We start from the raw sequence: 12,173 nt of genomic DNA, 5'->3' as shown, positions 1-12,173 counted from the left end.
TTGCATAGAGAAGGGGCGGCAACTTCCTCTGACACTCCCGTTGCTATGGAAACCTGACTGAAACCTATTACATCGCTTGTGCAGCACTGAGCATGTGCGAGATCTGCAAGGCTGAAATCCAGGAAGTCATACAGTCTGGCTTCATGATGCCCACACTTAAGATGGCCACGGTCTATTTCTAGATTATAAACAAACTAAATGCTCTAACAACCTAACAAAACGGATCTTAGTTTACAGACTAACTTTACTAGACTACATTAAGCTTGTGTATTACAGGGGTATTTATATTTAAAAAGTGAAATTGTGGGTGGAACTCCCCTTTAAAGAGGGGGTTCACCCTATAATTTTATTTATTTTTTCTAGCATTAAATTAAGCATAGTAGCGCGAGCTACAGTATGCCTTTATTTTATTTTTTTGCCCCGTACTCACTGTGCAATCCTATAGTGAAGATTCAGACTCCCCGCGGGGAATGGGCGTTCCTATCCATGCTTCTCCGGAAATAGCCGAAATAGGACTTGGCTCTTCACGGCGCCTGCGCCTAGTCTGTGCGCAGGCGCCGTATAGCGCCGTGAAGAGCCAAGACCTACTCCGGCTATCTTCGGGGAGCGTGACGTGCCCTAGCCGGCCGTCAATCATCTTCCCTCTGGATAGGAACGCCCATTCCCCGCGGGGAGTCGGAATCTTCACTATAGGATTGCACAGTGAGTATGGGGAAAAAAATAAAAATAAAGGCATACTGTAGCTCGCGCTACTATGCTTAATTTAATGCTAGAATGTTGTTATTGAGGGTGAACCACCGCTTTAAGGACACCACCATTTCAGCTTGCATATCGCACTGCCAACTGACAGTTTGGACATGAATCGGATCCAATTCTGGTGCGGACCAAAAAAAGGGTCCTGTGCGAGGTTTGATATCGCATCCGAACCAGCCATACTATCTGTATGGCTGAAATCGCATCGCACAGGCATCGCATGTGATTTTCCCTGCAGTGCGAATCACATGCGATCCCGCACAAGTGTGAACCGGCACTGAGAGCTATACTGTACTTCTCCAGTGTAACTAAAGAGATAAGCACAGCAACCCCGCTCAGAGCACCAGCTAGACCAATGAGCCATGCGTGGCCCATGACATGCGAGCAACAATGTAACAGAGGTTCAGAGCAGCTACAAATCTCTCCAATTACCTTCTCTTGTAAATTTGTCATTTTTAGCTGCTACAGGGGTTGCTGATGTAGCTGATTACAAGGTTTCTATTTGCAACTGCAAATAGCTGGTGTGCCAGTATCACCATCAGCTGCATTAGGTGACATAAGTAGCTACTAAAAGTGAAATGGGAAATTATGTAGCTAGCTCCAAAAAAATAAGTAAATTGTTCGGTAAACAGATATATCACTGGCACATCCAGTAGATCTTTCACTGATGCAATTCACTTAAGGGCCCTATCACACATGCGGACCGTATGTCCGCCATTTCATCCAATCCGTTTACTGATGAAAAAGAGACATACATTGATCCCTATGAGATAGCGAGTGTCAGCGGATGAACATCCACTGACACCCGATCTCATCAGTGGCCCAGATTCAAGAAGCAATTGCGCCCGTGTAACCATAAGTTACACGGCGCAATTGCTTACTTGCTCCGGTGTAACGAGTGCTCCTGATTCAGGAACCTCGTTACACCGACTGCAGCCTAAAATCTGCGCGGCATAAGGCACTTATGCCTTGCAGATTTTAGGCTGCATTCTTGTGCTTCCCGCTAGGGGGCGCTCCCATTGTGATCAGCGTGTAGTATGCAAATTGCATACTACCACTGATTCACAAGCTTGCGCGGGCCCCGCGCAAGCCAGGTACGGAGTTTCCGTACGGCAACTTTAGCGCAAGGTTGCCCCTTCTAATAGTAGGGGCAGCCAATGCTAAAGTATAGCCGGCCTTCCCGCGCCGTGAAATTTGAATTTCACGCCGTTTGCGTAAGTGATTCGTGAATGGCGCTGGACGCCATTCACGTTCACTTTGAAGCAAATGACGTCCTTGCGACGTCATTTGCCGCAATGCACGTCGGGAAAGTTTCCCGACGGAGCATGCGCTGTACGCTCGGTGCGGGAGCGCGCCTAATTTAAATGATTCCCGCCCCCGGCGGGATCATTTAACTTGCGCGCGCTTACGCCGGGCAAATTTGCCGGCGCGCCCTCGCAGTTCATGGAGCTACTGCTCCGTGAATCGAGGGCAGCGCAAAATATTTGCGGGGGCGCAGGGCAAAATCGTTGCCCTGCTCCCCCGCAAATATAGCGCAAGCTATGCTGAATCTGGGCCAGTGTCCGCAATCCTCCGATTCTGCAGACGGAGGAAATCCTATTTTTCCATCCGTCTGCAGAGCAGATCAGGTGAACACAAACAGACGAAACAGACGGTCCGTGTTCATTCGATCCCCCCATAGGGGAGAGCGGAGATTTCACAGGGCAGGGACCGCCCTGTCATCCGCCGGCTCAGCGGGGATCAACGGAGTGATCCCTAATGAGCAAGTGGAGGTTCAAGGGGCGGATCATCGCGGATCTGTCCCGTGTGAAAGGGCCCTTATCCTAAAAATGCTAAGATGAAAAACTGTACAGCTGCTACAGAATAAGATCTTATTACTTAGGAGTAATGTATGTTGCCCGTGTGTCTCGGGGGCACAATCAGTGGTTGGACAGTCAGTGGAATAACAGGAATGTCCAGTACAGGAAGCCAAGGGGCATTCTCTATTCATTAAGCGACTAACAAAATGTTGATTCCCACGTGAAATGTTAACTGACCGAGCAGGTGAGTTCAGAAGCCCTATGGGACCTTTCACACAGGCCGATTTCTCCTGTCAGTTCTTCAGGTAGTCCTCATCAGAAGCTTCATGCAGCCCTATGGACGGTTGGATGTAAACAGACCTGTGTCCATTTACACCCACCTACCTCTGAGGCTGCGTACACACGGTCGGTCCAAACTGATGAGAATGGTCCAGACGGTTTTCATCGGTTCACCGCTGAAGTGGCCTGACGGTCTGATGTGTGTACACACCATCAGTTCAAAATCCGATCAGGTCAGAACGCGGTGACGTAAAACACACGACGTGCTGAAAAAAACGAAGTTCAATGCTTCCAAGCATGCGTCGACTTGATTCTGAGCATGCGCGGGTTTTGAACCAATGCTTTTGTGTACTAACCATCGGTTTGGACCTATCGGTCAGCGGTCCATCGGTTCGATTTTAAAGCAAGTTCTAACATTTTTGTCCGAAGAACAACAGACCGATGGGCCGTACACACGGTCGGTTTGGACCGATGAAACTGGACTTCAGGCCATTTTCACCGTTTTGGAGCGACCGTGTGTACGCGGCCTGAGTCTGTCCAAATCTAGGTTTATACTTGCATGGTTAGTCTTGCATCACTCCCTCATCCTTTCTATATTTAAGTATAACTAAAGGCTCCCCCCGGTTTGAATAGAGTGGAGAGGTATTGGAACTTCTGACAGTTTTTATTGCTGTCTGTGCCCCCAGTAAGGATATTCACCCTCTCTATTTGTCCTGTTTACCATTATTGAAGGAAAAAAAATCAATCTAGGGTACTCTCGGGGAGGGGGGGTTATTATTTGTATAGATATTTTGTGAGGTATGTTCATTTTTTGTTATTGTTATCTTGTATGGTGACATTTTTTACAATAAATGGAAAAAAGTAATTTTAAAAATAGAGGGAAAATCATCCAATGGGTACATCAGTTCTCACTTCCTGTTTGGCTATGGGACAGGAAGTGAATGGAAATCTCCAAAATGAGACACAGATGGTGAAAAAAATATGACAAAGGTTACAACTCTTCCTTACTCTATCCAAAATGTAAAAAAAAATAAAAAATGTTTTGCCTATAGTTCTACTTTATCATGGTTGCGGGGCAGAGCATTCGTTTTTTTGGGGGGGGGGGGGGGGGTAACTGTGTTCAATACTCTGCTCTCTTATGAGCTCTCTCTTGAACTACCAATATACGTCTGTGTTCTTCCTTTTGGTCTTGCCAGCAACATTGGCCCAGATTCAGGTAGAATTTGCCCCTTTTTTACGGAGGCACAGGGCAGCGTTTTTGCCCTGCACCCCCGCAAATTTACTGCGCTGCACACGATTCACGGAGCAGTAGCTCCGTAAATTGCGTGTGCGCGCTTTAAAATTGCCCTGCGTAAGGGCGCCTAATGTAAATGATCCCGTAGGGGGCGGGAATCATTAACATTAGGCACGCCGAGCGTAGAGCGCATGCTCCGTCGGGAAACTTTCCCGACGTGCATTGCGGCAAATGACGTCGCAAGGACGTCATTTGCTTCCAAGTGAACGTGAATGGCGTCCAGCGCCATTCACGAATCACTTACGCAAACGACGTGAAATTCAAATTTCACGACGCGGGAACTGCGGGTATACTTTAGCATTGGCTGCCCCTACTATTAGAAGGGGCAGCCTTACGCTAAAGACGCCGTACGGAAACTCCGTAACTTGCGTACGCAGGGCCCGCGCAACATTGTGAATCGGTGTTAGTATGCAATAAGAGCCTTATGCCACGCAGATTTTAGGCTGCAGTCGGCGTTACGATGTTCCTGAATCAGGAGCATTCGTAACGCCGGAGCAAGTCAGCAATTGCGCTGCGTAACTATGGTTACGCAGGTGCAATTGCTCTCTGAATCCGGGCCATTATCTGCAAAGAGGGCTGCACACTGATGACGTCAATCCTTTAATATAAGTGTATTGAAGACATTGAATGTTCGCTGAATGTTACCACCTGTAGCCACGCCCCACTAATGCATTTTGCTCTGATGTCACCCAATTAGGGCGTATGTTGCTTCACAGTCACGTGATAGTTTAAATGTACTTATTTGATATGTGCAAAGAGAGATCACACAAATACTTAGAAGTATAACATTTATGCAAAGTAATGACTGATAAAGAAAATAGGACAAGAATACACAACAAAAGATGCAGTTTTGCCATGGAGTCTCCCCATAAAGGCGTGGCCGGGTAATCAGATCAGACGCATGCATGGTGCATGATGCAGCGCTGGATACGAGACTAAAATGTTCCAAGTGATGAATGTAGTATTTAAACTTGTGTGTAAGGAATGGACCACCCCCAAGCCAACTACCTTTGCAATATGACCCCTCAAGGACTTGGTCAGTTTACAATCATGCATTCCTTTGGTATACGCAAGCAAAATTTGTCCATGTATGGCCCCTTAACCAAGATCTGGAGGCTTAGAATTCATTAGCGAGTCACAATATGTGCAAACAATAATAAGGAAATATAAAATATACAATTACCCCATTAGTGAAACCCATCAGAGGGGCGTGGCTACAGGTAGAGGACATCGCTGTGTGCCCTGCTTTGTAAGAGTGTTGCAGTGCACTGGAGAAGACCGGGCTGCTCTGGCAAACTTCAACCAGCTCCTGTGGTCCAGAGATTGGCCTTTCCCGCCTATGGTGTCTCCCTAATGACCCATTAGGCCAATAAAGACGCATGAGAGATGGTGGGGCTGAGATCTTAACCACCATAGCTGGGTAGAATTTGCAGCACAAGCACACTGACTTTCAGGCCCAATGAGTGCTGTATAAGACTACACAGTAGGGGTACAACGGATCGTCATTGATCCGTGATCCGAACGGGTCAACGTCTGCGGATCGGCACACCACGCGATCCACGGATTGAGCCCATAGGAAAGGCCGCGGCTTCGGCCTAGCTCCGGCCATCTTGGTTCACCCGGCAGCAGCCTAGGTGAGCTTCCCAGAGCGGCGCTGACTGGGGGAGATGTGGACAATGCAGTGGGGACTATATATGGTGGTGATCCGAAAAATGATACAATCCTTGGCACGATCCGAACCGTGAGTTTTTTGATCCGTTGCACCCTTACTACACATGCAGCAACCGCTAGGATAGGATAGACAGTAGGGTAATTCATCATTGGTTCCCATACACATAGGATGATGCTTCCCAATCCATATCTATGGACACTGTGACTTTAGTAGCACTTGCAGAACTAACTTTTGGTTTTAAAAAGGGAAATCTGTCTGCTTTGGATCTTTCTGCCCAACGGTTAGGCTGCTTTCACATTGCAGCGTCGAGCCGCGGTGACGGTATAGCTGCGCTATTTGTAGCACGGCTATATCATCGTGTTTACCGCGATATTCGGGCGCTAGCGGTGAGGTTTTAACCCCCGCTAGCGGCCGAAAAAGGGTTAATACCGCGCTTTTCCATTGATTTCAATGGGAAGGCGCGGTATAGGAGCGGTGAACACACCGCTCCTATACCGCGGAAAAGATGCGGCTAGCGGGACTTTTGGAGCGTTCCTGCTAGTGCATCGCTTCAATGTGAAAGCCTTCGGGCTTTCACATTGAAGACTACAGGGCATGATTTTTCATGCGGTATAGCAGCGCTATTTTTAGCGCTGTACCGCATGAAAAACGCCCCAATGTGAAAAGGGGCCTTATGGTTTTCTTCTCAGGATAAGACAACACCCCCCTCCATCCGGAGCAGAAACTATACATGTCCAACTGTCATCCGATATCTATGGGTAGCTTAATTCCTAACAACTAGCAAACTGGGCTGTTGGCTTTTTCTCTAAGGTCACAGGTCCTTTGATGACCTCTCTCTTAACTTATCAGAAGGGCCATGTGTCCTTTGCCCTTCGAGCTATTTGCCTTGTAGATTCTGGCGATCTGCACTTCTGACTGCAGTTTTACAGGAATTTAATAGAAATCCACAGATGACACTGAAGGTAAGAAAGCGGCTCATGTATAAGAACTAGATTGGTTTATGATTAGTACTACCCACCAAGAGAAATACTAATAATGAACTGAATTACTACTATCTGTAATTACTATCTGATCTGTGCCGTGAGGATTGTACAGTGTTTTCTGTATCTAACACCAAAGCTTTTATTTTAGCTTTAGATACAGTGATGTGTGGTTGGAACCCCCGTCTGGTTTTTATTGCTGCCTGTGTCTTTATTGGGGAGAGACACTCTTGATTTCTCTTAGTGACCACTGTCCCTAGGACTGTGAAAGTGAGGAAAATTTGGAGTTGCCCCCTGAACAGGAACAGAGGGGACTTTCAATTGGGACACTAAAGCTGTCATTACCCATTGGCTGATCACAAAACAAATGGCTACAATGGGAAATACATCCTAATGTGGATGGAGGAATCCACCCTAGGATGCATTTCCCATTGTAGCCATTTTGACAGCTGGACCCGCCCACTATGAAAATACCAGAGCAGTGGCTGCATCCGATTGGATGCAGCTGCTCTTCAGCCAACAATTTTCCACCCGTCTACTTTGATTTTTTTTAACCACTTGAAGATTTACCCCCATTTATGACCAGGCCATTTTTGCGATACTACTTTACTCTAACAGACAATTGCGTGGTCATGTAACGCTGTACACAAACAAAATTGATATTTTTTTTTCACACAAAGATTTTATTTTGGTGGTGTTTGATCACCTCTGGGTTTGTTTGTTTTTTGCGCCATTACATGCATATTATTTTATGCTATAAAACATATCCAATAAAAAATATAGTTTCTTCATAAAGTTAGGCCAAGATGCATTCTGCTATATATTTTTGGTAAGAAAAATGCCAATAAGCTTATATTGGTTGGTTTGCATGAACATTATAGCGTCTACGAAATATGGGATATATACTGGAAGTTTTTTATTTTTTTTATACTAGTAAGGGGGCGATCAGCGACTTTTAGCAAGACTAATGCCGCGTACACATGATCATTTTTCGGCTTGTAAAAAAATTACGTTTTTCAGCCTCTAGAAAAAAAAAAAATGTTTTCAACTTCATCATTAAAACGACGTTTTTCAGCCTCTAGAAAAAATATTTTTTTTTCAACTTCATCATTAAAACGACGTTGCCTACACACCATTGTTAGAAAAAAATGCTCTAGCAAAGCGCGGTGACGTACAACACGTACAACGGCACTATAAAGGGGAAGTTCCATTCGGATGGCGCCACCCTTTGGGCTGCTTTAGCTGATTCTGTGTTAGTAAAAGACAATTCGCGCTTTTTTGTCTGTTACAGCGTGATGAATGTGCCTACTCTATTGCGAACGGTCACTTTACCAGAACGAGCGCTCCCGTCTCATAACTTGCTTCTGAGCATGCGCGGGTTTTTCACGTTGTTTTAGCCCACACACGATCATTTTTTAAAACCAGAAAAATTACATAGTTTAAAACGTCGTTAAAAAAATGCAGCATGTTCGAATTTTTATTTTTTGTCGTTTTTAAGAACCCGAAAAATTATGTGAAGCCCGCACACGATCGTTTTCAATGACATTTTTTAAAAACGTTTTTTTACATGCCGAAAAATAATCGTGTGTACGCGGCATAAGATATTGCGGCAGACAATCTGACACTTTGTGGGAACCAGTGACAGTAATGCCTACAGTGATCAGTGCTAAAGATATACACTGTCACTGTACTGATGACACTGACTGGGAAGGGGTTAAACATTTTGGGGGCGAGCAAAGGGTTAAATGTGTGCCTAACCAGTGTTTGTGTCTGTACTTTAAAGTGTTTTTACTAGGGTTGTCCCGATACCACTTTTTTAGGACTGAGTACAAGTACCGATACTTTTTTTCAAGTACTCGCCGATACCGAATACTGATACTTTTTTTTAAATGTGTCCCCAAATGCAGCCATGTCCCCCCACAAATGCAGCCATGTCCCCCCCATATATGCAGCCATGTCCCCCCACATAAATGCAGCCATGTCCCCCCCATATATGCAGCCATGTCCCCCCACATAAATGCAGCCATGTCCCCCCCATATATGCAGCCATGTCCCCCCACATATATGCAGCCATGTCCCCCCACATATATGCAGCCATGTCCCCCCACATATATGCAGCCATGTCCCCCCACATATATGCAGCCATGTCCCCCCACATATATGCAGCCATGTCCCCCCCATATATGCAGCCATGTCCCCCCCATATATGCAGCCATGTCCCCCCCATATATGCAGCCATGTCCCCCCCATATATGCAGCCATGTCCCCCCCATATATGCAGCCATGTCCCCCTTACCTACATGCTGCCGTGCCGTGCCGCGCCGCCGCTTGGTTAATACGGGCGGGGAACATTACAGCTTTCATTTGAATAGCTGTAGTCTTTCGCGCCGCGCTGCGTATAGACACTCCCCCTTGCTCGGGATTGGACAGTTCACCCGAGCAAGGGGGAGTGTCTATACGCGGCAGGAAACACTACAGCTCTTCAAATGAAAGCTGTAATATTCCCTGCCCGTATTACCCATGCGGCAGCGTGGCTGTGGTGGCGAAGGGGGGGGGTAAGTATTCTATTTCGGTATCGGGGGTATTTGCGGGAGTATGAGTACTCCCGCAAATACTCGGAATCGGTCCCGATACCGATACTAGTATCGGTATCGGGACAACCCTAGTTTTTACTAAGGGATGTAATGAATTTTATCCCGTTTTGCAGGAAAACAAAAACACATCCCTGCTGACAGGACGGAGCTCTGCCTTGTTTACATAGGCAGAGCTCTGTTGGGTCATTCTCCTTTCTAATTAGGCACAGCACAAGCCAATCAGTGGGTGCCAGCCAATGTCTGCCATCCCCCGCTGATTGGCTTGGGCTGTGTCTAATCACAGCACAGCCGGTTTGCCAACAGCGCATGCCCCCTACCCTGAAGTGCTGGATCACTTACTAGGTACGTGATCCAGTGCAGGAGGGCCAATCTGCCGTCGTATAACTAGGTTATGAGGTTGGCATGTGGTTCATCGAGGGATGTCAGGTGGGAGATGGCAGACAGGGCCACCCACTGAGCGAATTGTGTACAGTGTATGGCTGTGTAATCCTCAGGAATAAGTCTTCTCCTATACTGTACATGGAATTCCCATTTACTAGCCTGCAGTTCAAGTGATTGGAAACGATCATCCTGTAAAACAACTCATTCAGTTTAAAATAGAAGAAAGGAAAGCCAAACATTTGTGTATAGACATAAAAATAGATAAAGAAAAAAGGTTTTAGATAGATAAGAGATAGAGAGATGGATATCTATCTAAGTTTCCCCCTTTTTTAATGAATTATTAACCCATTCCCTGTGTTCTCAGCTGCCTAAGAGCTGGGGGAGGAGAAACCGCAGCACTCAGATCTTCCCAGTGAATGGCTGTGCAGGGCGGGTGTCAGGACAAGTCTGATCATTGGAGGAGAGCAGGCTAAGTTCCCAGCACAGCTAGGAAATATGAACAAAGCCTATCCTTCTATTGTGTGTGTATCCAGAGCACTAAGTGTCATTTCTGTCTGCTGCTTCGTTCCTCTGCCATCATCAGCATGAGCCACTTCTGACAAGTTTTCCTGACACCAAGAGAAAAAAAAAATGGTGACAGGGGAGGGATCTCCAGCTGATTGACAGCCTCAGTTCTGTGTGTGTGTGTGTGGTGCTCCTTCCCTCCAATCAGCTGTCAGAGTTCTCCTCACTGAGCTCTGCAGAGTGTAACTTCAGCTCTCAGTCCCTTTTTTCCCCCTGACAGCTCAAACAAGCTTCATAAATTCTGTACTTTGAATGGATGAAGAGAAGACTGCAGATAAACAGGTACAATTGATGTAGGAGGATTGGTTTCATCTCTGTGTACCACCTGAGGCCAGTCACTTAAAGTGGAGGTTCACCCAAAATATACATTTTTAACATTAGATTTAGGCTAATTAAGGGGAGCAGAAACGGGTATTTTTTTTTAAATCAATGCCGTACTTACCGTTGTAGAGATAGATGTTCTCCCGCCGCTTCAGGGTATGATCTTCGGGCCTAAATCTAATGTTAAAAAAAATTTTTTGGGTGAACTCCCGATTTAACTGGGTATATGGAAGGGTTTACGACCGCTTATTAAAGCCCTCCCTTCTGCCTCTGCACATATGTGTTACGTGGACAGCAACAGGTTAATGAACACTTACCTCTATGAATGATTGTTTTCATCTATTACACCACTGATCACTGACATCAGCCCCTGTCCTCATGGAGCTTACTATCCAACATTCCTCTCATACATACATGGGAACCTACCAGCATGTCTTTGCAATGTGGGAGGAAACCCATACACACTCCATGCAGTGCCCTGTTTTGGATTTGAACTGAGGACCCCAGCACTGCAGGTGTGCCAACCACTGTGATGTCATATTGTGTGCATGACTTTTAGGGAAAATTAGATAGGCTCACTGTACACAGAGCTGAATGGGGTGATAACAGAAATAACAACCTAGGTGATCAGAGGGGGGGCACTCGTTGGAGGGGTCTCCTGGGGGGAGCACTCATTGGAGGGGTCTCCTGGGTAGAGGGGCACTCATTGGAGGGGTCTCCTGGGTAGGGGGCACTCATTGGAGGGGTCTCCTGGGTAGGGGGGCGCACTCATTGGAGGGGTCTCCTGGGTAGGGGGGCGCACTCATTGGAGGGCTCTCCTGGGTAGGGGGGCGCACTCATTGGAGGGCTCTCCTGGGTAGGGGGGGGCACTCATTGGAGGGGTCTCCTGGGTAGGGGGGCGCACTCATTGGAGGGCTCTCCTGGGTAGGGGGGGGCACTCATTGGAGGGCTCTCCTGGGTAGGGGGGGCGCACTAATTGGAGGGCTCTCCTGGGAAGGGGGGGGCACTCATTGGAGGGCTCTCCTGGGTAGGGGGGGGCACTCATTGGAGGGGTCTCCTGGGTAGGGGGGCGCACTCATTGGAGGGCTCTCCTGGGTAGGGGGGGCACTCATTGGAGGGCTCTCCTGGGTAGGGGGGGCGCACTCATTGGAGGGGTCTCCTGGGAAGGGGGGGGGGGGCACTCATTGGAGGGCTCTCCTGGGTAGGGGGGGCACTCATTGGAGGGCTCTTCTGGGTAGGGGGTGCACTCATTGGAGGGCTCTCCTGGGGGGGGGGCACTCATTGGAGGGGGGGCACTCATTGGAGGGCTCTCCTGGGTACGGGGGGCACTCATTGGAGGGGTCTCCTGGGTACGGGGGGCACTCATTGGAGGGGTCTCCTGGGTAGGGGGGGCACTCATTGGAGGGCTCTTCTGGGGAGGGGCACTCATTGGAGGGGTCTCCTGAGGGGGGCACGATTCTGATCCTGCAATGACAATCACATCCTGAGCAGGCCTGAGTAATACAGAATGCTCATAGAACACACAACTCCCAGATC

Source organism: Rana temporaria, chromosome 10 (assembly GCF_905171775.1).
Source record: "Rana temporaria chromosome 10, aRanTem1.1, whole genome shotgun sequence".
Lineage (NCBI taxonomy): Eukaryota > Metazoa > Chordata > Amphibia > Anura > Ranidae > Rana > Rana temporaria.
This window is presented reverse-complemented; position numbering follows the sequence as displayed.